At 38.8% G+C, this 26538-nt stretch overlaps 2 long non-coding RNA genes across 4 annotated transcripts in view; both read right to left on the bottom strand.

Annotated features, from left to right (window-relative positions):
* LOC137055906 (uncharacterized) overlaps window positions 1–26538 on the bottom strand; it is a 105319-nt gene that overhangs the window by 17481 nt on the left and 61300 nt on the right. The gene's annotated exons all lie outside the window — the stretch shown is intronic.
* LOC137055932 (uncharacterized) lies at window positions 20352–24942 on the bottom strand. Of its 3 annotated transcripts, XR_010900130.1 has the most exons (9): window positions 24662–24942; window positions 23474–23566; window positions 23281–23396; window positions 23058–23156; window positions 22533–22625; window positions 22339–22454; window positions 22109–22203; window positions 21004–21125; window positions 20352–20676 (listed from the first exon to the last, which is right to left on the bottom strand). It is a non-coding gene; the product is annotated as an uncharacterized lncRNA (long non-coding RNA). The 3 variants fall into 3 exon arrangements; XR_010900128.1 differs by lacking the exon at window positions 20352–20676 and having other exon boundaries at window positions 20712–21125; XR_010900129.1 differs by lacking the exons at window positions 20352–20676; window positions 24662–24942 and adding an exon at window positions 23977–24627 and having other exon boundaries at window positions 20712–21125.

Genomic DNA, 26538 nt, shown 5'->3' with positions numbered 1-26538 from the left:
TCTTCAGCGCGGAGTGTTAGCGAGAGTTTATCCCCGATCAGGTTTTAATGTTAGAGGCTTGCATGGAAAGTGGAGGAGGTGGGGGTTAGAAACAGCTCTGTGGGAGTCTTTTGCAATTAGTAACTATTCCACACATCTGGAAACATCTGTCACAGGGGAATTATCTCTATAGCTTCTGGGAACAGACCTTGCAGGCCAACCGCATATGTTTTCCAAATGCACGTGCACACACACACACACACACACACACACACACACACACACACACGCACACACCACAAATACATAACTGTTAGTCAGTCTGACATAAATTCATATTTAAGTATATTTGGCTAAAAATGTTTTCGGAGTAGTTTAAGGTTCTAAATATATATGATGCATACAAACGTACTCAACTCTATTTACCTCTGTGTGTGTGTGTGTGTGTGTGTGTGTGTGTGTGTGTGTGTGTGTGTGTGTGTGTGTGTGTGTGTGTGTGTGTGTGTGTGTGTGTGTGTGTGTGTGTATTTTATATTCAAATATTTCTGATTTATTTGAGGATGCAAAGCCACTAAAAATATTGTACATGCCAACTTTCTCTCACTTACTCACACACGCGTGCACACCCACATATACTCACAGAGACAAACACACACACACATGCGCGCATGCACGCACACACATCTCGCATCGCACGCATGCACACACACACACACACAAACACATGCAAAATGCTCTGTTTACCTCGCTTGTGTGTGTGTGTGTGTGTGTGTGTGTGTGTGTGTGTGTGTGTGTGTGTGTGTGTGTGTGTGTGTGTGTGTGTGTGTGTGTGTGTGTGTGTGTGTGTGTGTGTGTGTGTGTGTGTGTGTGTGTGTGTGTGTGTGTAGGCAAAAGTGAGAGAAAATTGGCATGTGCAATATTTATAGTGGCTTTGCATTCTCAAATAAATAAAAATATTTTTTTTAACACACACACACACACACACACACACACACACACACACACACACACACACACACACACACGCGCACACACACACACACACACACACACACACAACATAGACAAATATCAACTCATTATAAGCCTATAATTCCCCGAAGTGTGTAAAATGAAGCAAAAAAAGAGTCCATGATTACTTTCCCTTTCCAGCCCTCTTTTAATCCAATTTTCAAATTATAAAAATCTGGTGCCGTGATGTTTCGGATATTAGGCAGAGTGGGGCTGAGGCATTCAAGCCTTTTCATTAAAAGTTAATTAAAGTGTTTATTTATTTCCATTGGATCCAAACAGAAAAGACTTGTATCAGGAATCAATGAATTTAAAAGCCTAATGATACTGCAAATTAAAAGCAGTGTTGTACTCGAAGATATTGAGGGGATCTGATAATAGGACTGTTTCCTGGAAATGAAGATAAATGTGCTGCCGAAGCGCTTCTCTGGGGAAACGCCAATCCTGCTAACTCAGCATTATCCTCTAACCTCTTTATATAAATCTGGATATACAAGTTCTTCCAACTTTTCCAGCATATACGATCACGTAAAGAGCTATACATCATATAGCAAATCTCAAATGTTGGATTGCTATTATCTTGCGCAAAATGCAAACTATAGAATTAATTTAAAGTTGTATAGTGCATATGTAAAGCTATATATCCTGTAAAGCTGCTTTAAAACAATGTGCATTGTGAAAAGCGCTATATAAATAAATTTGACTTGACATAATGTCCAGCATGGGCTCAAACTAAAGGACTCGTCCGCTCCACCACAGAGTGACCTTTAACCTAAATCCCAAAGCGTGGAAAGTTTTGATACACAATCAAGGCCAAAACTGAATGTTGCACATGATTATGCAAACCGATCTAAAAAGAGCTGACTCTTTTACATGATCCCACTCTCTCTTTTTTCCCCAAACCCCAAAGCCAGAGGCTCCACATGAGTACAGATCGGTCCTAATGAAACTCTCCCCCTGGAACGCTGTGTGTGTGTGTGTGTGTGCGTGTGTGTGTGTGTGTGTGTGTGTGTGTGTGTGTACCTGTGTGTGTGCCTGTGTGAGTGCCTGTGTGTGTGTGTGTGTGTGCTTTACTGGACAGGGATAAAGCCTATTTTCAGTATGCATGTAAATGAGTGGGTCAAATTCCAGGCCCAGGGATTTGTTGGAGACGCATGGGTAAGGTCTGGCCAGGACTATGTCAATAATTCAACCCCGACCACAAGGTCTGTCTTCCGCCTGTTTAAGACGGTTCTCTCGTTCTGACCGCCATAACAAACAGACAGGGTGAGAAGTACAAAAACACATACAAACGTGAATTAACACACACAGGCTCACATAAACAAACATTGATTCCCTTATACTCAAATACCTTTCAGAGACAGAAAAAAAAGTGGAATAAATTGCCTCAGACTATCTTTGCCAACCACAAACACATAAACACATTCCCACATACACACACAGCAACACCTCATTTGAGTTACTAGAATCAAACAAAAGGGGACAGGGACAAAGAAGGTGGTCTGCAAAAAAAAAAAAAAAAAAAAAAACATATATAATATAATATAATATAATATAATATAATATAATATAATATAATATAATATAATATAATATAATATAATATAATATAATATAATATAATTAATTGATATAATATAATTATAAAAAATAAATTAAATTAAATAAACAATCAAATTAAAGGAAATTAAAATAAACTCTGGTGCGGTTCGACTGAAATATGAATGTAGCACAGACCAAAGACATCTAAACGATCCAAAACAAGATGCAACCTTAAAATCATACCGGTTTTCTTGTCACCGGAGCACTGTTGCCCATTACAGTTCAGTATAGTTTCAGTACAGTTCATGCGTTTTTGTGGAATTCCTTTACACATTTCATAAGTTGTTTGAGATTCTCAGCTGGTAAAAATACCATCATATGTACAAACATACAAGAAGCACATTTAGTCAAAACAAAGGTTTGGTAAGTTTCGTCAAAGACTTTATATATGAAGATTCACTATATAATAATCAATGGGATAAAGTGCAACGCCCAATGTGGCAAATAAGCCCCGCCTTCTAAATGAAAGAGCCAATCGATGATTAGTAAAGTCATCACTGCAGCTGCCGTTAGAAGCTCCGGTTCCTGTAGAAACAGGAAGTATCCTGAGACGCATTCGCTCTGTCCAGGCATGATTCAAGCTTTTACAAACAAACTTTATGAGACAGTTGTTGTCAGATTTCATTGGTGATTTCAAATATGAAATCTAGTCATAAGCTTGGCGAACAGTTCTGGAGGATTTGATATTTCCCCATTCAAAGAGATAGAGCTGCACTTGCATGCCACGTTTCAAAGATGGTCGCCGAGTGAAATGATTGTCTTAAAGGGACTTTCACGAGTTTGTGTGCCCATATAATCTTAGTGAAAGTGGTAAACAGATTTGGCTTGCTGTCTGCTATAGAGGGGCTCGGAGAGGATATTCTACCCGAGCTCCGATTGCTCCCCTATAACAGGCAAATTGAATGAATAAAATAATGAATGAATGAGTTATTTATATAGCACTTTCATATGTACTACTGTACACCCAAAGCGCTTTACACTCCTGTCAGGGATCTCTCCTCACCCACCACCAGTGTGGTATACAAAATTGTACAAAAGGAGGAGCAGGGGAAGAGGAGGGATGCTTCAGGAACTAAAAAGGGGAAGAGGTAAGCTGCTGGTTTTATACCTTGGTATTAATTGAAAGATTAGATCCTCCCGAAATTACGTTTATTAACTTCACTTGGTTTCCTCCCAAAATATACATCATAAAATCTGTCCAATCACGTTGTGAACTTACCCGTATTCCTCTTTCATTTGGTTTTAAATAATAAAAATGTGAATGCTGAGCGAAACAGGACGATCGTTTTCTTTTTTAGCCCGGACCAAACGAAGCAAGAGAATCAAAATTGTGAACACACTCTAAATTAGTGGCGGCGAGATGAAGCCTCGTGAAGCATTGAAGCTTTTCAGACAGTTGGCAGAGAAAAGGGTTCATTTGCTAAAAATACCACCTGGTGCTCAAAGAGAAGAAAACAAGCAGATACATTACAGATGACCAGATGTGATCTGTGACACACTGTATTTTACACCTGCACCAATCTATTTATATAAATATAATGTGTATTTTTTGGTGGTACATAATGATTATATATAACTTTGTAATAAACGGATTGGCTTAAAATGAATGAGGCTGTCAAATGTGTGTAAATCAATTCTTTGGTCATAATAGGCAGGAGGGGCAATATTATTATTAAAATTATTCTAAAAATGGAAATTGGCTGGTTTTAACTGGACAAAGGGGAAGATTTGAACCGCCTCCTGAACCAATCAGGCGACTTCAGACGTCATCAGTGACGTCATTGGTCTAAAGCGATACAAGCCTCGAGACGCGCTTCACTGAACGCTTCCGGGATTACAGAACGTAACATCGCTACTCTAAATCACAAATCAACAAACCAAAACACAACACAGCACAAAACATCACACACAACCAAAACCAGTCAAGCCAAAAACAAACAAAGCCAAAAGCCAAACGCCAAAATCTAAACCAAACAATTGTGTTCTTCAAGCACCCTGAATTCAGTTGGGCCCAGGGAGAAAACAAGCATTAAACACTCTCAGAAAGTCTACATTCTTTCACAAAGTAATAATATGCACCCTTTAGGGGTAAATAAATAGGGTACAAATGTGTACACTTGTAAAGGTACAGTCCCAGTGACAAACTTTTTTCTGAAAGTGAACAAGCATCTGGATAGAGTGTTTGTCGCAGCAAACTGAATCAAATGAAAAGGTTTAATTGAAACTGCAGATTAATACCTCCACCATATATGCAAACATACTAATGGAAGTACAAAAGCATATGCGTGTCATTTGTCAGTCAATACACGGATGTACGCTCTGATGAACTCACGGTGTCAAGTGCAATTTCTTTACCTCGTTTACTCAGTCTAGACTAACTACATATTTATACGTGTACATGCATGCATGCTCTCACATTAAGCCCAAGGCAAGCAGACTCCTGAAACTAGAGCCGAAAGGTGCAGGAACGTTTTCCTAGGGACACTCAGACGAATAACCAAACGGTAATTCAAGCTAATGTGGACTAAAGCACAGAGTTCAGACACAGTCTCCATACACCACGAATAAACTCTTCTCAGTTACAGCAGAGAGGTAAGGATGTGTGCTCTCCCTGTGAGCCGCCGGATCAGTGGCGATCCCTCTCACTCTGTTTGAGTTGGACTGCAGATGCTGATGAGACCAGGCTTTGAGCCGGACCCAGAAACCTGCAGGACGCTAACAGGCTCTCCTCCGTGCCCAAATCATGAGGTTTCGTTGTCTTGAACTTATTGAAGTTGACAGGTTTTATTTAACTTCTCACCATAAACGCAGTATACGCAGATCCATTTGGTCAAAATCCTCTGCCAAAAAAGTCAATTTAAGTAATGTGCTAAAGCAAAACATTGTGACCTTGCTCTTTGTGCACATTGTGTTTGTGCGAGCCAAGAAACTGGATAATTACAAGGACTTTGAAATATGTGCATACAGGGACGTTCATACGGACAGTGACTCGCCGCAACAAAGCAACTCATTCGTTTTCAATGAGAGTTATTTTTTACAGTGACAGAGACCGCTGGCGCAGGGACAAAGTTGAGCTCGACTTTATGCAAATGAGCCGGAGCATGATGTGTTGGCTGGGACAATGATATGATTTTATTTTTAACATATATATAATATTATAATATTATATATATATAATATTAAAATGTGCATTGCATAATCTATTATTATTTAAAAAAAATCTAAATTCAAAATTTTATGCAAATATGAAAGTTTATCATTCATTCACTACTAAAAGAAGTTAGCTTTATTTTAATGTAATAGTAATAGTTTAATGTAATTTAAAAAGTCACTATTTTACAGATGTGTAAAGAGTACTTGAAAACCGTACTAGAGTAAAAGTACTGTTATCTTATAGCAAAAATGACTCCATTACAAGCTACAAGTCGCCAATTCCAACACGACTTGAGTAAAAGTCTTAGAGTTTCTGATTTTAACAGTACTTCAGTATTTTACTCACACTAATGATGCAGGCTCAAATATGCACTAGTGCTCAACATATAAGAAACATGCCAGTGAAAATAAGAAACAGTTGATTTGTAAGATGAGAACAAAAAATTATCAAAATAAAAGTGAACACCTTAATAAATCAAGGTCAACACAACAGCCTCTTAAACGTCTACAAACTCAAGTTTCAGTTAAGCTCAAGTCCACAAAAAACCCATACGTGAACCAATATCCATCTCGTCAATATAGCAGATAAATCAAATAATGTTAAGTTAAATAGTCAGCTTGGACTGGATGTGACCATCTCATAAATCAAACACCTGCGATTCATCACCCGTCTGCTTATCACTCTCAGTCACATAAAGTATAGCCTTGTCCACAAGTTTGTGTGAGTAAAGGCAAAACACACAAGATATAGTACCTTCAGTGCCCTTAGATGGCGATATTGCTTCTTAATAGCAGAAACTGCTGCAGAAAAAGTTAGGTGCCATGCAAAATGTAATATGTAATCTCATTACTCATCAGAAACCTATTGGAGTATAAAGAACATTTACTTGTTCAAAAATGTAGTCAAGTACAGAGTAAAAGCTGCTTATATATTTGATACTCAGTAAAACTACAAAGTAGCCAAAAATAGTAACTAATTACATTTACTCAAATACTTTACACCACTGCTATTTTACTTAATAAAAAACATTTTTATGTACTGAGCATTATAGAATTATCGTAGCTGGGATCACGTGAGGTGATTTACTAAGATTTGCACTCGTCAATTTCCTGATGTTTGCGCCATTATTTACCAGATGCTAACGGGTATATTGCGCTGGTTATTATGGAAATGATCCGGCTGCGTTTGTGTTTATTAATTTGCATGTAGTCAGTAGATTACGCGCAGAACTGTCCACTCCCATCGGCGCTTTTCTGAGATTGTGCACTCACGCTAATTTGTAAGTAAATCTGTCCCTATGTTTGCAGAGATTTAGGAAACACGCTAAGTTCAAATACTTGTTTCTCCAAAAACAATGCTACAGCCAGTTATTCTGCTATCTGTGTCAGAATATCCGTTTTTTGTTTTGCTCTGTGTGATCCGACCACTGGCGATTTACCTAGTAGTATTTCGACACCGCAGGTCGCCAGTTGGCGGATGTAACCAGGTCTGTGTTTAGGGAAGGAGCACGCGGGAATCGGTAACCTTCAATGGAAAACTTGAATCATAAAATTAAGAAGGCGTGTCTTGTATGATGCTGCAAGCTTTTATTGTCAGATGAGCGTTTCCCCTTTTCCGCTCGTGCGCGTGTGTGTGTGTGTGTGTGTGTGTGTGCGTGTGCGTGTGCGTGTGTGTGTATGTGTGTGTGTGTGTGTGTGTGTGTGTGTGTGTGTGTGTGTGTGGTAACGCACTGCTGTATTATCATTTCACACACATCTGAGTGTGTTAAAGTGATGTTATAATGCTACTCTGTGCATTGGCTTGGCGCTATATGTCAACACAGAACTAAAAATGCTCTATGACTACAGAGTATAAAATATTAAAATTGTAAATAAAACACAAAAAGTCATATTCCATTTCGTTTTACTTGCCAATTTACTACTAGTTTCTATGTGAAAACTGTAAATCCCACACCAATTTGTTTTCAGTGTAAAGGATTCTGGGTGATTTTGTCCATCGATAAATCATACAGCCAACAAATGAGACGCACTGAAGCACTAAAGTAAACCACACTTGCCAGTCAACATCTAAAAGCTAAGAGAACACAAAACCCAGAACAACACACATTTGCAAACTTCAGATTCATTCTGAGTGGAAGGTCACACTCCCCAAGACTCGTCACTGCGTCTTAGATCACAGTAAGGACACATCTGTCTCTCCGTCTCCCTAAAATGATCCAGAACATTGCACAGTTTCGCTGTAATGCATCTGAACTTTCAGTCAGCATGTGTCCGCCGAGTACTGTCGCCTTTAAACAGACAGACGGGGAGAGTATACGTTAGAAAGGAAGAGAACGCTGTGTAGGAGGAAAACCAAGGCCAACATCCCACTTATAGCGAGACTCATTATCATCCAAAAAACTTGAAATGCTTCCAGTGAGACCTTCCCCTGTCTACCCTCCTCTTCTCTTTGTTATGGAGCAATTCTTCTGCCAGGCCACTTTGTTTACTGTCGGCATCCGTGCCCATTTGGACAAAAAAAGGTTAGTCTTTTAAAACACCCAATCCTTTCCAAATCACACTTCACCAGCTATCCATCTCACACTTACAGCTTTACGTCCTATCCCATCTTTCCATTTCCTCTCACATTTCTGCTGTTGTCGTATCTCCAGGACGACGCACACGCAAAAGCTGGATTTCAACATGTCAGATATACGATGCTCTACAAAGGATCTCTCAGGAGCCTCCAGCGGTTTTGCCTGCTGAGATCTACAGTTTGTCAGGGGGCGAGAGAGAGAACAGAAAACCGGGAATTGAAACATCTTGCACTAATAATAGCAATGGAGTGGCTCTCATTAGGAACGTCCCATCACGAACCATTTTAAACAAAAAGCAGTCGTGTTTATCCATTTCTTTCCCTTTCTGTTATATTACCTCCTAATCGTCCTTCTTTTCCCTGGTCTGACTGACACAGTGTAAGTCACACTCTAACAAACGCTGGGTTGAGCCTGTTGGGTCATGTTATTGGGTTATTTTTTTCCATTGTTGGATAGGCTGGATCAATCTTATTAAACACCCCTCCACCACCCACCCTCCGACGCAACAGCGGCTTTACTACAGCAACCCACACACTCAGAAAAGAGGTACACTGGGGCGGTACCCTAAGGTACAAAAGTGAAAAGGTATATCTTTGTACCTTACTAACCCCCTACATATTAGTACTTTAAGGGTGCGTTCACATTTGTAGTTCGGTTAGTTTGGCTCGTTTGGTCCGGATCAAAAAACAAAAACAAAACATATAGTCCTGGACCGCTTAGCGTTCACACTGGCATTTTTAACAGTGAAACCTAAAGTTACTGAACAAAGGCTCAGGGAGACGGTCACAACCTGGTTGGTCGACTTGCGGCGCATATATTTTGCGACAGAGCTTGCTTACCAATAATTCAAAACAATGCTTTGCCAAATTAAATGTGATCATTTTATGCGTGTACATATGGCATTATTTGTACCAGCTGAGAACTCACGAAGAGCTCAAAAATGTTCAAAACATTACAAACAGCTCCAGGATTTCCTCCGTAGTACAGAAACGAAGATCTGCTGCAAAAGAGACGGCAGTTCCATCGTCAGTACCGACTAATGGGCATCAAGTCCTTTGATGAGAAGAACCACGCATGATTTTTGTGCGTTTGTTCTAGCATTTCCGAAACATGCTTGTCTGACCAAATATTAATTAGGCACTTCCTCGCTGCTCTATGTTTGTCCTCTAACGTTAATGTTACTCATTTTGGATACACCGATCAATCTTTCCGCGTCGTCAAATCAGCTGACTATGTGTCGCATCTTGTGACATCACGTCATGTTTTTGGTCCGTTTACATGTCTTTGGTCCGTGTTGCGTTCATATATCAATCGAACTGCACCAGAGTTCGTCTGGAAGCGGACCGAGACTCCTCTTTTTAGCGCTCTCGGTCCGCTTGTTTGGTGCGCTCCAGGGTTCAGATGGCAGCGTTCACATATGTTCAAATGAACCGCACTAAACGAGCAATCGCACCAGGGTTCGTTTTAATCGAACTAAACATGACAAGTGTGAAACTAAGAGTGCGTATTAGAACCTTAAAGGTACATTGTAGTACCTTTTCAGTTTTGTACCTTAGGGTACCGCCCCAGTGACAGCACTGTACCTTTTTTTTCTGACAGTGCAGCTGTTGAGTTACACAGCGCAGGCTTTTTGCATCCTCGTCACGAGAGCAGCACAAAATTGAGGATTTTGTCAGTGTCTTCTCTAACATCCAAAATGACTTGAGTGGTGACAGGTGGCTGATAAGCGGGAGCTGAACCAGCCAGAGCGGAGTGTAAACAGAGGGCTTATAAACACTTTAAACCGACAGGGTCAAATTCTGTCAATTCGCTGTAATGCACAGTTTATACCCAACTTCAGAAGACTTTCACAAATATTAGATAATTCTCCAGTGATATATTCATTGTTGGTCCAAGGAAACATAGAACCTTTAAAATTAAATAAAATTACATTTGAATAGAATTAATGAAGGTTTAGGTTTAAATTAAATACAATTAAAATAAAGAAATGTAAAAAAAAAAAAAACTATAATTAAGAAATAATATAAAATTAAACTAAATAAAACAAAGAAATAAAATTAGATAAACACAAATTTAAAAAAATACACTAATTTTATATACATTTATAAACGTATATATATACGTTTATATAAGTTTATATACGTTATATACATTTATTCTTATTTTCTTAAATTTTATTGCATTTATTTTATTTAATGAAATTTATTTTAATTTGTCTTTAATTTTTATTTATTTAATTAATTGATTTATTTATTTGTACGTTTCTTTATTTAAGTTTGATTTAAATTAAATAAATTACAATAAATACATTAATTAAAATTAAATTAAAATAAAGACATTTTAAAAATAAAATAAAGAAATCAAAGAAAAAAATATATAAAATAAATATTAAAATAAATACAATTGGACATTTTTTGTTAATATAAATAAATAATTTAAAGTTAATTAATTAATTAATTAATCATACATGAATCAAAATAAATTAATAAATATGCATACATAAAAAATGCATAGACTATAGATAAATAAAAAATACATAGAAATAAATAAATACAATTCTCTATAATAGAGGGGGGGGGGGGGGGGGGAAACATACACATGAAAATACACATGCAAAAACACTTAAGACTCTTTGACCACCGTTATCAATTGATTTTGAATTCTTGTCGTTCTGTCTCCTCTCAGGAACAGGAACTCACATTAGGAACAAACAGCTCTCATTAGGAATCGTGCATCCCGAACCCTTTCAAACAAACAGCACTCATGTTTCTCCACTTCTCTCCCTTTCTGTTATAATACCTCCTGATCTTTCTCCTTTTTCCCCAAGTCTGAATGACGCAGTACTTAATGCAAGTTAGCAGTGGTCATATCTCAAAATGAGCATGCTGTCCTTTCCTCTGCACTAAATTTAGACTTTTTCCTCTAGTAAAAATGTATTTGCCAGAGTAGGTGACTAAAAACACTCGCTACAACCCACGTCACTGCTTACGAGGTGTGAGGGCGTGGCGAAGCGGAGCAAAGCCAACCAGACCGAGGACCTCGTTCCTGGAGACGTAAGAAAACAGAAATAAAACCCGATGGAATATTTCTTTCCACTGGCTTGTAGGAGGGTGAGGACATGGAGTAGCAGGTGACTATCGTTTCTGGAGCGCCAGAGCAAGTGTTCCGTGACTCACAATTAGATATAAAAGTGCTAAAATATCCATTTCACAAATTCCATTTATGATTATTCTCGTAAATAATAAAGTCGAGAGCGGGCAAAGTGCATTAATGGTGACACGTGCAAGTACACTTGAAAAAAACTGTAATTAAAACACAGATTAACCAGAGTATGCTTTGCAAGAAAATACTATTTCAGTCTTTCTACACAGAAAAAAAAAAAAATGCCGTAAAATGTATTCTCAATCTTATATAATTGTTTTTTTTTTCAGTGTACATGGTAAATGTCAAACCAACACAAAAACAGTGAAGTAAAGCAGTGAATCATATCGCTGTCATTCCAATGAAATATTGAAAGCTTGCGCCACTCAGTCTGCCTGGCTGCAGCCCTGGAAGTACAATTATATGAAAGCATCGGTGGAAGGGCTTGAGTGGGCGACTAACGGTCCGCTAACAGACGGAAGGAGGAATAAGTAGCGGAACGCTGGAAGGAGGAATAAAAGAGAGGGAATCCTTGGGCCGGTGCGCTGGCACGCTCAGGGAAGCTGGAAGAGAGGGCGAGGTGGGCAGGTTAGTCATTAAAGCGGCCCAACAGCAGCCGTGTCGTCTCGATAGACTATGGCAGGCGTGAAGGAGCAGAGGAGGAGAAGAAATGGAGGACTGTGACTCAGCAGAAAACTGCGCAGTCACTGCACTGCAAGAAATGCTTTACTTACTTAGTATTTTTGTCTTGTTTCTAGTCTAAACATCTAAAAAATCTTACATTAAGAAACATTTACTAAACTTGAACAAATTATAGTCTTGTTTTGGTAAAAAAATAATCAAAATTAAGAGTTTTTACTTAAAATAAGCAAAAGAATCTGCCAATGGGGTAAGAAAAATAATCTTGTTTTCTGTTTAATTTGAGGGTGCGTTCACACTGGCATTTTTAACAGTGAAACCTAAAGTTACCGAACCAAAGGCTCAGGGAGACGGTCACAACCAGATTGGTCGGCTTATATGACGTAGGAGCTGCTTACCGAACATTCAAACCAATGCTGTGTGCCGGATTAAACTCTATCATTTTATGCGTGTACATATGGCATTATTTTTACCCGCTGAGAACTCATAAAGAGCTCATAAAATGTTCAAAACATTCAAAACAGCAGCAGGATTTCCTCCGTTATGTAGAAAAGAGACGGCTGTTCTGTCGTCTGTACCGGATAATAATGGGCAACAGGTGCTCTGATGAGAAGGACCACGCATGCTTTTTGTGCGTTTCTTCTAGCATTTTCGAAACATGCTCGTCTGACCAAATATTGATTAGGCACCTCCTTGTTGCTCTACATTCTTTCCACGTCGTCAAATCAGCTGACTATGCGTCGCATCTTGTGACATCACGTCCTGTTTTTGGTCCGTTTACATGTCTTTGGTCCGTGTTGCGTCCATATATCAATCGAACCGCACCAGAGTTCGTCTGGAAGCGGACCGAGACCGCTAAAAAGATGTAGCTCTTGTTTGGTGCGCTCCAGGGTTTGGATGGCAGCGTTCACATATGTTCAAATGAACCGCACTAAACGAGCAATCGCACCAGGGTTCGTTTTAATCACACCAAACATGACAAGTGTGAACGCACCCTAAAAAAAAAATTCTTACCACATTGGCAGATTATTTAGCTTATTTTAAGCAAAAACTCTCGTAATTTTTTATTTTTCCCAAAACAAGACTTGTCTAGTAAATACTTCTTGTTTTATTAATTTTTAGATGTTTGGACTAGAAACAAGACAAAAATACTAAGTAAGTTTTTTGCAGTGAGAAACCTGATGCCAGCACAAACAAAGTCCTTTATTTTGAGCGGGTGGGATTCAGATATAGACTGGAATGGCTTTTCAACTGCATAGTTGTTCCAGATGGATGGATGGACGGACGGACGGACGGACGGACGGACGGACGGACGGATGAATGGATGGATGGATGTATGGATGGATGTATGGATGGATGGATGGATGATGGAAGGATGATGAATGGACAGAATGATGGATGGATGGATGGATGGATGGATGGATGGATGGATGGATGGATGGATGGATGGATGGAATGACGGATGATGGACGGATGATGGACGGATGATTAATGGAGAGAATGATGGATGGATGGATGGATGGATGGATGGATGGATGGATGGATGGATGGATGGATGGATGGATGGATGGATGGATGGATGGATGGATGGATGGATGGACAGAATGACTGGTGGATTAATGGATGGATAGATGACATTTCTTTCTGTCAAACTGTACCTTGACAATATGTCAAATAGATACATAAATACATATTGTACATGCATATATACTCTTTCTTCTCTGAGATAAAACCCTGGCCATAATGAGTCAACAAAACCCATACACCTGCAAATACACACAAAACACTAAAGACTCATGAAGGCGACGTCATCTGCTGATACCGGACCCTCTGAGACAGCCTGTAGAGGTCCAGTACACACTCTTACATGGTTCTTCGGCAGCGTGTGGTTCCATGAAGAACCGTTAATATCCAAAGAACCTTTCCATTGCACAGAAGGTTCTTTGTAGTGCAAAAAGGATCTTAGACTATAAAATGGTTTGGAAAAAAATGGTTCTTTAAAGAACCTTTCACAAAACAGTTATTTGGGGAACTAAAAATGGTTCTTCTATGGCATCACTGTGAAACCCATTTTTGTTTTTTTCTGGCACCTTTATTTTTAAGGGTGTATGGACCAGAGCCATGCTGGACTGATGGCATGGACTGACAATCCACACTCAGGCTATGGTCTTCCCTTCTCCATGTCCAGACTCGGAAGAATGAACCGAGTGCAAGAATCAGGAGGACGGAGGTGGAGAGACTGGCATCCTCATGAAAATACTACTTTTCTTGGAGCGCCTTCAAAAACCGCCCTGCTTTTCCCTCCGAAGGCTTTGTAAAACTCCCAGCTGTTTTCTTTGCATGCAGTTTTCGCCAAATAGTTAATCATAATAATCACACTACTATTAGTTGACGTCAATACGAATAACATCTAAAGATGATTGGTGTAAATCACTACTATAATGCCCCTGGTACGGAGCGATTGGATGCAGTTTGTGTTCCTTCCTTTAATAACCCAGTGGAAAACAAGTGGAAACGAATTTATACAAGACAAAAGTCAAAAGACCTGGTTCTGATTCATTTTTCCCCACATGTAAAAGTCAAGACGGATTTGCCATACCCGGCATGTTACAATTTGATGTGTGTCTGCTGACCGCTGCTGAGATGAGGCTTGACAGGGTAGGGCAGTTACAGCGGCTGTGATTTGTTGAGGTATTTAAATGAGAGACCGCTTTGACAAGTCGTGGAAGAGAACACGACGGCAGGAGACAACCTGGTTTTTCCACCTTCAGCCTCCAAAGTGTGGCTCGAGCTTTAAGATGACAATAACCATTACATCTAAGTCCATTATTACAGTTCTATAAAATGTATTTGACTTTCATGAGATCAATTACAGCCTGTAAGGCTTATTTCTCTGAAAAGTAGAATAAGATGACACAGTCAGTCTGCATTATTTCAGTTTAGACCATGGTCTGTGCAAATTCTGAGTTCTGATTGGCTGGAAGGTGTGTGCTCAAACAATGCACAGGTAGTTAAAGTCACTTCAAAGGGTTAGTTCACCCGAAAATGAAAATTCTGTCATTAATAACTTACCCTAATGCCGTTCGACACCCGTCAGACCTCCGCTCATCTTCACACACAGATGAAGATATTAGTGTTGAAATCCGATGGCTCAGAAAGGCCTTCATTGACACCAATGTCATTTCCTCTCTCAAGACCCATAAAGGCACTAAAGACGTCGTTACAAAGCTCATCTCACTACAGCGCCTCTACAATCATTTTATGAAGCCACGAGAATAGTTTTTGTGCGAAAAAAAACCAAAAAACGACTTATATAGTGATGTGCCGATTTCAAAACAAAGTTTCGAACCGTTATGAATCAGTGAATCGTTCCTTGATTCGGTTCGTGACTTCAGCAGTTTGACACGCGATCCGAATCATAAGTCGATTCACTGATTCATAACGGTTCGAAACTTTGTTTTGAAATCGGCACATCACTATATAAGTCGTTTTTTTTGCGCACAAAAACTATCCTCGTGGCTTCATAAAATGATTGTAGAGCCACTGTAGTGAGTTGGAGGTCAGACGGGTGTCCAACAGCATTAGGGTGAGGAGTTAATGACAGAATTTACATTTTTGGGTGAACTAACCCTTAACTGTCCTATACTTAAAAAAGTTCATAAAGGTGTCGTAAAACAAATCTTTATGAATATAGCGACTTATTTCAAAAACCTTCTAAAGAGTCTCAATCATTTTATTTGACGAACAGATTTAATTTAGACATTTATTCACCTATAAACATTCATCAAAACATATCAGATTTGGTAAATGGAAGCTTAAGAATGCTTGCTTTATGTGCAAGAACCAATGAGGTTCATTCTCGTGTTACGCATCACGTTTGAGCTTCAGCAAGAACCAATGAGGTTCATTCTCGTGTTACAAATCACGTTTGAGCTTCAGTGAGAACCAATGAGGTTCATTCTCATGTTACGCATCATATTTGAGCTTCAGTGAGAACCAATGAGGTTCATTCTCGTGTTACGCATCACTTTTGAGCTTCAGCAAGAACCAATGAGGTTCATTCCCGTGTTACGCAGCACGTTTGAGCTTCAGCAAAACCAATGAGGTTCATTGCCGTGTTACGCATCACGATTGAGCTTCAGCGAGAACCAATGAGGTTCATTCTCATGTTACGCAGCACGTTTGAGCTTCAGCGAGAACCAATGAGGTTCATTCTCATGTTACGCATCACGTTTGAGCTTCAGCAAGAACCAATGAGGTTCATTCTCGTGTTACGCAGCACGTTTGAGCTTCAGCGAGAACCAATGAGGTTCATTCTCATGTTACGCATCACGTTTGAGCTTCAGCAAGAACCAATGAGGTTCATTCTCATGTTACGCAGCACGTTTGAGCTTCAGCGAGAACCAATGAGGTTCATTCTCATGTTACGCATCACGTTTGAGCTTCAGCAAGAACCAATGAGGTTCATTCTCGTGTTACGCATCACGTTTGAGCTTCAGCGAGAACCAATGAGGTTCATTCTCATGTTACGCATCGCGTTTGAGCTTCAGCGAGAACCAATGAGGTTCATTCTCGTGTTATGCATCACGTTAGAGCTTCAGCGAGAACCAATGAGGTTTATTCTCATGTTACGCATCACGTTTGAGCTTCAGCGAGAACCAATGAGGTTCATTCTCATGTTACGCAGCACGTTTGAGCTTCAGCGAGAACCAATGAGGTTCATTCTCGTGTTACGCATCACGTTTGAGCTTCAGCGAGAACCAATGAGGTTCATTCTCATGTTACGCAGCACGTTTGAGCTTCAGCGAGAACCAATGAGGTTCATTCTCGTGTTACGCATCATGTTTGAGCTTCAGCGAGAACCAATGAGGTTCATTCTCGTGTTACGCATCACGTTTGAGCTTCAGCGAGAACCAATGAGGTTCATTCTCGTGTTACAAATCACGTTTGAGCTTCAGTGAGAACCAATGAGGTTCATTCTCATGTTACGCATCATATTTGAGCTTCAGCAAGAACCAATGAGGTTCATTCTCATGTTACGCAGCACGTTTGACCTTCAGCGAGAACCAATGAGGTTCATTGCCGTGTTACGCATCACGATTGAGCTTCAGCAAGAACCAATGAGGTTCATTCTCGTGTTACGCATCACGATTGAGCTTCAGCAAGAACCAATGAGGTTCATTCTCGTGTTACGCAGCACGTTTGAGCTTCAGCGAGAACCAATGAGGTTCGTTCTCGTGTTACGCATCACGTTTGAGCTTCAGCAAGAACCAATGAGGTTCATTCTCATGTTACGCATCACGTTTGAGCTTCAGCAAGAACCAATGAGGTTCATACTCGTGTTACGCAGCACGTTTGAGCTTCAGCAAGAACCAATGAGGTTCATTCTCGTGTTACGCATCACGTTTGAGCTTCAGCAAGAACCAATGAGGTTCATCCTCATGTAACGCATCATGTTAGCGCTTCAGCGAGAACCAATGAGGTTCATTCTCGTGTTACGCATCACGTTTGAGCTTCAGCGAGAACCAATGAGGTTCATTCTCGTGTTACGCATCACGTTTGACCTTCAGCGAGAACCAATGAGGTTCATTCTCGTGTTACGCATCACGTTTGAGCTTCAGCGAGAACCAATGAGGTTCATTCTTATGTAACTAAAAAATATAATATGGCCAAGAAAAAAAAATACCCCATTGAAAATATTTGGAATTGCAACACATTTTACAGCCTAAACTAACCTTGCTTTGTCATGAAAAGGTCAAATTATCTGATATTTTTAGAGACTTACTGTCCTTGACACAGTCATGAGGGTCTGCAGAGGTCGGCCTCTATGACATCATTTCCTTTTTTATTGGTTTTTGTGGTCACACTTTGAGAACCACAGGAAATAATAAAAGACTGTGCCAAGAAATACTAAACAATTGTGCCAAACTACTGGAATTTCAATTTGAATGCATTTTAAAACAAATGAATACATCTAGACAACAACAACAAAATAACTGAGCATGTCACTAACTTGTTTAAGCTATTGACCTGATCAAATCTCACTGTCTAACTCTCTTTTCGTTTATTTCTCTTATGCATGACATCTAGCTTGTTTCGAAATCTAGTTGTCTAATAAACCTGGCAGTGTTTATTATGAATATTTGTTGGCTTTTAGACAAATTGCTTTTGCTCCTCTTTTATAAGTTGCTTTGGATAAAATGATTAGCTAAATCCATAAATAAACCACAAAATTGTACATTAATTAACCACAGAGCAATATTACAGCATGGCATAAAAATGTGCTCTAAATCTGACAGTATATAAAGAAGCTTTCTGCCTAGTACCAAACGAGCGCAAGTGTGTATGCAAGTATTTCTGTGCCAGCCTCACAGCAGAAGAAAGCTATTACAAGTAACTCAAAAGACAACAACATGCTCACTGACAGAAACCATGAGGCCTAACTGCATAATATGGACTCCAATTACGTCTTCTAACAGAACGGAGAGGTCCTTGTGCTCGTCTTTGAACGCAGCCGCAGCTGGTACTGCAGCACTGAGACACCCGTCGCCAATTAAGGCAAAAAACAAACGACAGAATCCGCCTTTTACGAGCTGTGATTTGCGTCCTGACCTTTTTCCAACGTTGCCGTCAATAATCACAACAACAACTTTAAATGGACTGAACAAAATCTTTCATGCGCCGTTTTACAGCTTTTTTTACAGCGATTAAGAGGAAAATCCCATAATGTGGGTTCGTCTGTTTTGATGATCTGATGTTGATGGGAAAATATGCCACACTCTCAGAAAAAAAGCTGTCACTGGGGCGGTAGCCTTTCAAAAGGTATACCATTGTACGTAAAGAGTGCAGATTAGAAACGTAAAGGTACATATCAGAACCGGTTTAAAGGGTCCCATCCCAGTGACAGCTTGCATGGTGATCGAACTTGCGTCTAATGTCAAGAACTGATCGTGATCAAAAGTGTGTTTGTTCACACACATGGTAGGGATGGTGCGCATTTCATGAGCTGATGTCATTAAAGAGCTCAGAGCCCAACCTAACTGGGATTTCCTATGGCCAATCTCCCCTGGAGCTCATGGGACAGACCAGTATGCTCTTCTGCTCGATTTAATACTGGCCAGCATTACGTAACACAACCCATAACAGCAAAGGCAAAAATAATGAGCTAATGCAAGTGGTGTTTGGAGGTTTACTGTCCAGTTGCAAAGCGGACACCATGTCAGAGCAGGACCTGGAACATGTGTCAGCCAATCATTTTTCAGTTAACATGATTTATAAAAGAGTGGATACCCTGATAACAGTGATAAACACTGGACGTTCATTGAATCACTGAGCAATTCTGCCACTTTGGTGCATGTTATATTACAGGAAATATATGCATTTTGAGCAGATACTATCTGTGGAGTTTCAATTCATGTATTTAAAACTACATAAAAATGCCATTCATATATATAATGACTTTAATACACCTCTTTTAATACGCCTCCTATTTTTTTTATATCTGAACTAAAGTTAATTTTGATTATTTTTATGAGGCGGGGGGCAGGGAGGTAATTAATTTTAATGTTGACATAATATTGTATTAATATTTCTTAGAAAATATGACTACTGTGTGTGTGTGTGTGTGTGTGTGTGTGTGTGTGTGTGTGTGTGTGTGTGTGTGTGTGTGTGTGTGTGTGTGTGTGTGTGTGTGTGTGTGTGTGTGTGTGTGTGTGTGTGTGTGTGTGTGTGTGTGTGTGTGTGTGTCTGTTTATGTGGTTTATGAGGACACAAATTTGTATAACTACATGGGTATTACACTGGTATTACACTATAAATGTGGTTTATGAGGACATATCAAATGTCCTCATAATTCAAATAGCTTTAAAAACATACTAAATTATGTTTTTTTGAGAAAGTAAAAATGCAGAATGTTTCCTGTGATGGGTAGGTTTAGGGGCAGGGGCTGTGTAAGGGGATAGAAAATACGGTTTGTACGGTATAAAAACCATTACGCCTATGGAGAGTCCCTGTAAACCACATAGACCAACATGTGTGTCTGTGTGTGTGTGTGTGTGTGTGTGTGTGTGTGTGTGTGTGTGTGTGTGTGTGTGTGTGTGTGTGTGTGTGTGTGTGTGTGTGTGTGTGTGTGTGTGTGTGTGTGTGTGTGTGTGTGACAAAATAGTTTTCAGTCTGTTCATCACACAAAGCTACACTGTAAAAAAAAAAAAGTTGAGTTAACTTAAAAAAATAAAGCAACCAGCTGCAAAGCATTTTTGAGTTTACTCAACTTCAGTGGTTGAAGTTATGCCAAATCATTTTTGAAAGTTCACTAAACTTATTTGATTAAGTTAATTATACTTTACTCAGTAAGTCCATCTAACTACCAGTCCAACTCAAAGAAACAAGTTAGCACAACTTCAGAGGTCTTGGAGTTCAGTAAACTCAAAAATGCTTTGCAGCTGGTTGCTTTATTTTTTTAAGTTAACTCAACTTTGTACTTTTTGTAAGTTGGTTTAACTTTCTTCAAATATCTAACCCAGATACTTGTGTACCCACCACATTAAGAATCCAAATGCAGCCAGAACAAACCACACTGAAAATACAACACAATACAAAATACATTGCCATCATTACAGAAAATTTTTATTGACAATTCTGCAAAACAGCATTTTCTGTCTCCAATAGGTACATTAGAAGGTGATGAACTTCTACTCCACTCTTCAATATTTATAAACAAAAAAAGATTATGCACTAAATTAGAGTACAAATTGAAATAAATAAATGCTCAACCTTATGATTATCCATAAAGACTGCAGCAATTTTTTTAAGGACCACTCTTGCTGAGCACTGGGGTCAAGAACATTAAACACTTTTGAAAAAAATATTTAGTAACAATTGCAGCAAAGGTATTGCACATTACCTGGTCCAATCTGCTCTTAGTACTACAGAGAGGCACCTTATATTTGGGTTTGAGTGGATGGTGGCATCATTTTCAAAGATGGTTAAGATCCTCATCTTCTCCCTTTATCCTGGCTCTATGTCCTGCAATAGAAATAAGCATAAAATTAGGGATTTTCCAGTGGACCACAGTGTTCAGTGTGTTCCTAAACATGCTCATGTAACTTTATTTGAAAAGTAAAGGTGGCCCTGATTATAAAGGGTTAGTTCCTCACAAAAATGAAAATTAGACCATGATTTAATCACCCTCAAGCCATCCTAGGTGTATATAACTTTCTTTGTGTCAGAGTTATATCAGAGTTATATATTAAAAAGCGCATTTTTACCTACCCATCCATCAGCTATTCTATCCATCATATAACTGCCCCACACACAAGCGCATGTTGACTTGCATACCGTTGGAAGCTAGATATTTTAGTCTATACAGTTTTAAGTATGGATATTTTTCTTACACAAACACGCTACTTCGCTTGAATGAATGAATGAAAGATACAGTTTTATGATGGATAGATGCACTTTTATGGACTTCAAAACAGAAACCACCATTCAATGCCATTAGAAAGCTTTGAAGAGCCATGATATTTTTTATTTAACTCTGCGTATATGAAGAATGTCCAATACACCTAGAATGACTTCAGGGTGAACAAACCATGGGCTAATTTTCATTTTTCGTTGAACTAACCTTTTAAGCTTGTTCAAATTCAGCCATTGAACTAAAACTGATAAACATATTATATTTCCCAAGCCCAAACACTGCCACACCTGAACCTGTGCTGTTAGAAGCCATTTCAGCATTGATGTAATTACAATGCTGATTCAACAACAACTTGTTGAATTTGTGCTCTCAGATGAAATCAAACTGATCACTGAGAAAGTTTCAAATATGATTTTTCAATTTAGTATTTTTTACCATGACTTTGTACCCTGCTTTCGTCTCTTTACTCTGCCTTTTGGCTGACAGAGAGCAAATGATAATTTTTGTATACCTAAAAGGACCTGATAAACAGCTGAACAGGTAAAGTATTTCAGGCATGAGTGTATATGCTGATGATGACACATCATCTTACCAGGCAAGTCTTCAGGATGTTTCCAAACTTTTCTCTTATAAACAAAGGTCCCTCTGAAAGTTGTGGCCTTTCTTTGAGCAAGTACAATGGAGTGACTGAAAGACAGAAAAAACAAATATGGAACAAGTTATATCCAAGTTATATTTAAAGAGAGGCATGGGACTTAGCTTGACAGAGAGATGACACCATTCAACCTTTAATCAAACATATATCACATGCTAAACAATTACCTGATGTTCATGTTGGTCTAGTAAGAACTTCATCTCATCTCCATTCTCTGTACAACTAGATGTGTGTTCATCCAATGAAGGGAAAAGGTGCTCTCCTGTAATACTCAGCACAGACCCTGAAAAAAACAAAAACATTGTTATAACAGTAAAAATTAAGTGTACACTTCATTTAGATCTAAAAATAATAAACTCACCTGATCTTTCAAAAGGTCAAATTTTTTGCACATCTGCCAGATATTTGTCAATGCATCACTGATGTTTGATGTTGTTGCTTTTTTTCTTTTTTTCTAAACAGGACAAATACAAAAACAAACACAAAAGCAGTTACAGTGTGTTAATTTAACGCGTAGCATTACAGAAATGGAATAAAACAATGTGAAAACAACCCAATGCATAGTCTTCACTGTATTAATTAAATATAAATGTATTTATAAAGATACAAAAGAGCATTAAGTGATTTTGTCTTGTTGTTTGAGTAACAACAAGACAGCAGGTACATAGATTGCTGTCCCCTTAAGAGCTAAGGCACATATCTAATACATCCTACTAAAAAATCTTGGATTCACTAAATTATTTGTGTTCACTTAAGACATAACCTACTGTGTTTACGGTAATGTTACCCACTGTGAGCTTTTTGACAAAATAGACCTGATAAACAGGTGAAAAGGTGAAGTATTTCAGGCATGAGTGTATATGCTGATGATGACACATCATCTTACCAGGCAAGTCTTCAGGATGTTTCCAAACTTCTCTCATAAACAAAGGTCCCTCTGAAAGTTGTGGCCTTTCTTTGAGCAAGTACAATGGAGTGTATGTGACTAAAAGACAGAAAAAACAATTATGGAACAAGTTATATCCAAAGAGAGGCATGGGACTTAGCTTGACAGAGAGATGACACCATTCAACCTTTAATCAAACATATATCACATGCTAAACAATTACCTGATGTTCAAGTTGGTTTAGTAAGAACTTCATCTCATCTCCATTCTCTGTACAACTAGATGTGTGTTCATCCAATGAAGAGAAAAGGTGCTCTCCTGTAATACTCAGCACAGACCCTGAAAAAACTAAAACATTGTTATAACAGTAAAAATTAAGTGTACACTTCATTTAGATCTAAAAATAATAAACTCACCTGATCTTTCAAAAGGTCACATTTTTGCACATCTGCCAGATTTTTGTCAATGCATCACTGATGTTTGATGTTGTTGCTTTTTTTTCCTTTTTTCTAAACAGGACAAATACAAAAACAAACACAAAAGCAGTTACAGTGTGTTAATTTAACATGTAGCATTACAGAAATGGAATAATAACAAGATATTACAACCCAATGCATAGTCTTCACTGTATTAACTAAATATAAATGTATTTATAAAGATATAAAAGAGCATTAAGTGATTTGTCTTGTTGTCTGAGTAACAATACACAAGACGGCAGGTAAGATTGCTGTTCCTTTAAGAGCTAAAGCACATATCGAATCCATCCTACTAAAACATCTTGGATTCACTAAATTATTTATGTTCACATAAGACATAACCTACTGTGTTTAAGGTAATGCTACCCACTGTGAGCTTTTTGACAAAATTGGGTATATGTTTCACTATCAAATTGCAATAAACACAAAAAATTAGCACTTACATGCTGTCTTTAACATTTTTAACATCATGCACGTGCTTCTTATTCTTTTCTCGTTCAAACATGTGTCCTCACACTTGTCTAAGTTGTCAATAACGTTGAAGCTGTAACTTTTGGCGCGCGTTAATCAAAACAAAACGGTGTGCATGCGTCTTGCGGAAGAACATTGTAGTCGGAACTACTTCTCTGTTTATGTCTATGAGGACGAGTCACGCCGAAAGTACTGTGCTACTCCGCATCGACGCCGACTGAGCTAAAATAATCCCAAAATAAACATGTATTATAGGTGTAGCGTAATGATTCAAGATAAGACAAAAACATGGTTTGAAAAATGGATTCATAAAATACTTGTTCATTGTATCTATTTCGTCAATTTTGAACATAAAAAAGTGTTTACAAAGTGCAGCTTTAAATAGACGTTACTGTGCTACGTGGACAATCTAGCAATATAGACCTACATTTTATATAGTCTCCACAAAAATATAGTCCATCCAGCCATACTGTAGCTGTATATGTACATACCTTCAAATGTTAACAGACTGCTAAAAGCATCACCGAACATAACAGATAACAAACAAGATAACTAATCACCACATGCTTTAGTATGAGTTTAGTCTTTTAACATTTAACAAACAAGGTGTGCCATATATGTAGCTTAATTTATTCATAAAACTTAAAGAAAACTTACCTCAACCAGATGAAATCCAGTCCCTTCCAAAGCGTGGTTGAAGGAGGAAACCCCGTGCAAGGTACAGCGCTGGCATTCTGCGCATGCGCGATGACGGGAAGTTATGAATAAATTAAAACATTACGTTTTCTCAACTTACTTGTTTGTGTTCAGTGGACGACATATTAGTAAACTTGCAGTGAAATCGTTCTTATAAGTAAACTCAACATTGTGGTCAAAAATTTGTCCACTCAACTTAAAATCTGAAACTGAGTCAACAATTTGCAAGTTGGATTTTTTACAGTGTACAGCATGACTTCAGACGTTGTGTTGAGTATTGTCATGCTGCTTTTTTGACAGCCCTTGGTCACCATTCACTTCCACTATATGAAAGAGAACATGAAAATCCTGTCTAACGTCTTTTGTGTTTGACAGAAAAAAACTAAATTATAGCTGCAAGCGGCAATTATCGGGGCCTAGCACAAAAATCAACAATATATAACAAGCAAGCATGGATGGGAGCTTCAGAAAAATGGTGACCCAAGGACTCGATCAAGCCCAGTTTCATTAAAGCTACCCTATGTAACTTTTCCGTCCCCTAGAGGGCGTCTATTCAAAACAAAGGCGTAGTTTGATGACGCCAAGTTTGAGCGCAGAATCTTGGAACATGTGCTCTTCACCTCACAGCCGGTGGGAAAGACTCGGGATAGGACTCGGTCAGAAATCATGTTGACGGATGTGATTATTAACGTTACTGTAGTGAAGCAGAGCAGGAGTGAGTGTTGAGGAGCTGAGCGAGGCCGCTGGAACGATTGATAATGAGATGAACAACACACACCTCGCCAGCAGCGGGACTTTTATTATGACGGGACACAGTCGTCGGCACCATTTCAGCTTTTCCGGTCATGAGTATGAGGTAACGCAGTTCTGTTTATCATATTAGACACATCTGAGTGTGGTGAGATGATGTTATGACGTTACTCTGTGCGTTCGCTCAGCGGCTGCTGTGACACTTGTTCACACTGCTAAGAGTAAAGAGTTTCTGCAGAATAAAACCATAACCGAGGATAACTCAGATATGATGCAATCGACAGGCGACTCCCTCAGACGTCCCGGCTCATTGGTTAAAATAGCAATTTTCTCACGATTTACAAATAGTTGGAAAAATTTGGGATATTATCAGAACTCAACTGAACAAATTATGAAACACTGGCCTGGTGGTTTTTGGATATTTTACTGCAAAAATCCTACATAGTGCACCTTTCAAATAAGCTAAATTAATCAAAAATGATTAGCATATTTGGAAATTCCATTATAACTTTGGAGCACAATGTGGTGCTGTCTCAAAACGTTTTGGGTACCTTAAGGCATGGTCCCGATGACATACCCAGTTTCAAAATGGCCAACGGCCACCATAGTCAAAATGGGAAAATTGGTTATCATTCGACTGCAATCGTTCCATTCAGAAGTAAGTTATAAGCAAAAAAGTACATTTTTCATATCTCCTGACCAGTAAGTGGCGCTGTGCTGAAGCGCTGCATGTAGCCTCAGGTCATGTTTGCGATAAAATGTACCATGCTTGGTCTGAATAGGCTAAAGCATTGCGGAGATTGCGTCCAATTTGGTGGAACATTTTGTTTGGCTATCACCAGACCAAGCTTAGTCTTTTAAGATTGGACATTGGTCTGGGGAGTCTGCTCTGTATTTTTACTGTACAAGAGGTGTGATCAACGGGCATAGTTCAAATGACTCTGTATGCAATTAGATAGTCCTTCAACCAAACAGACTAACGACTTATCACTTCTCTATCCATGTTAAACCCGCCAATAGCACGCCAAGCCGGTTTGTAATTGGTCCCCACAAATTTCTAACAGAAGCAGGATAAAAATATGTACAGG

Source organism: Pseudorasbora parva, chromosome 21, assembly GCF_024679245.1.
Source record: "Pseudorasbora parva isolate DD20220531a chromosome 21, ASM2467924v1, whole genome shotgun sequence".
In the NCBI taxonomy this organism is placed as follows: domain Eukaryota; kingdom Metazoa; phylum Chordata; class Actinopteri; order Cypriniformes; family Gobionidae; genus Pseudorasbora; species Pseudorasbora parva.
Note: the sequence above shows the minus strand (reverse complement) of the source record. Positions and strands in the feature narration are given on the sequence as shown.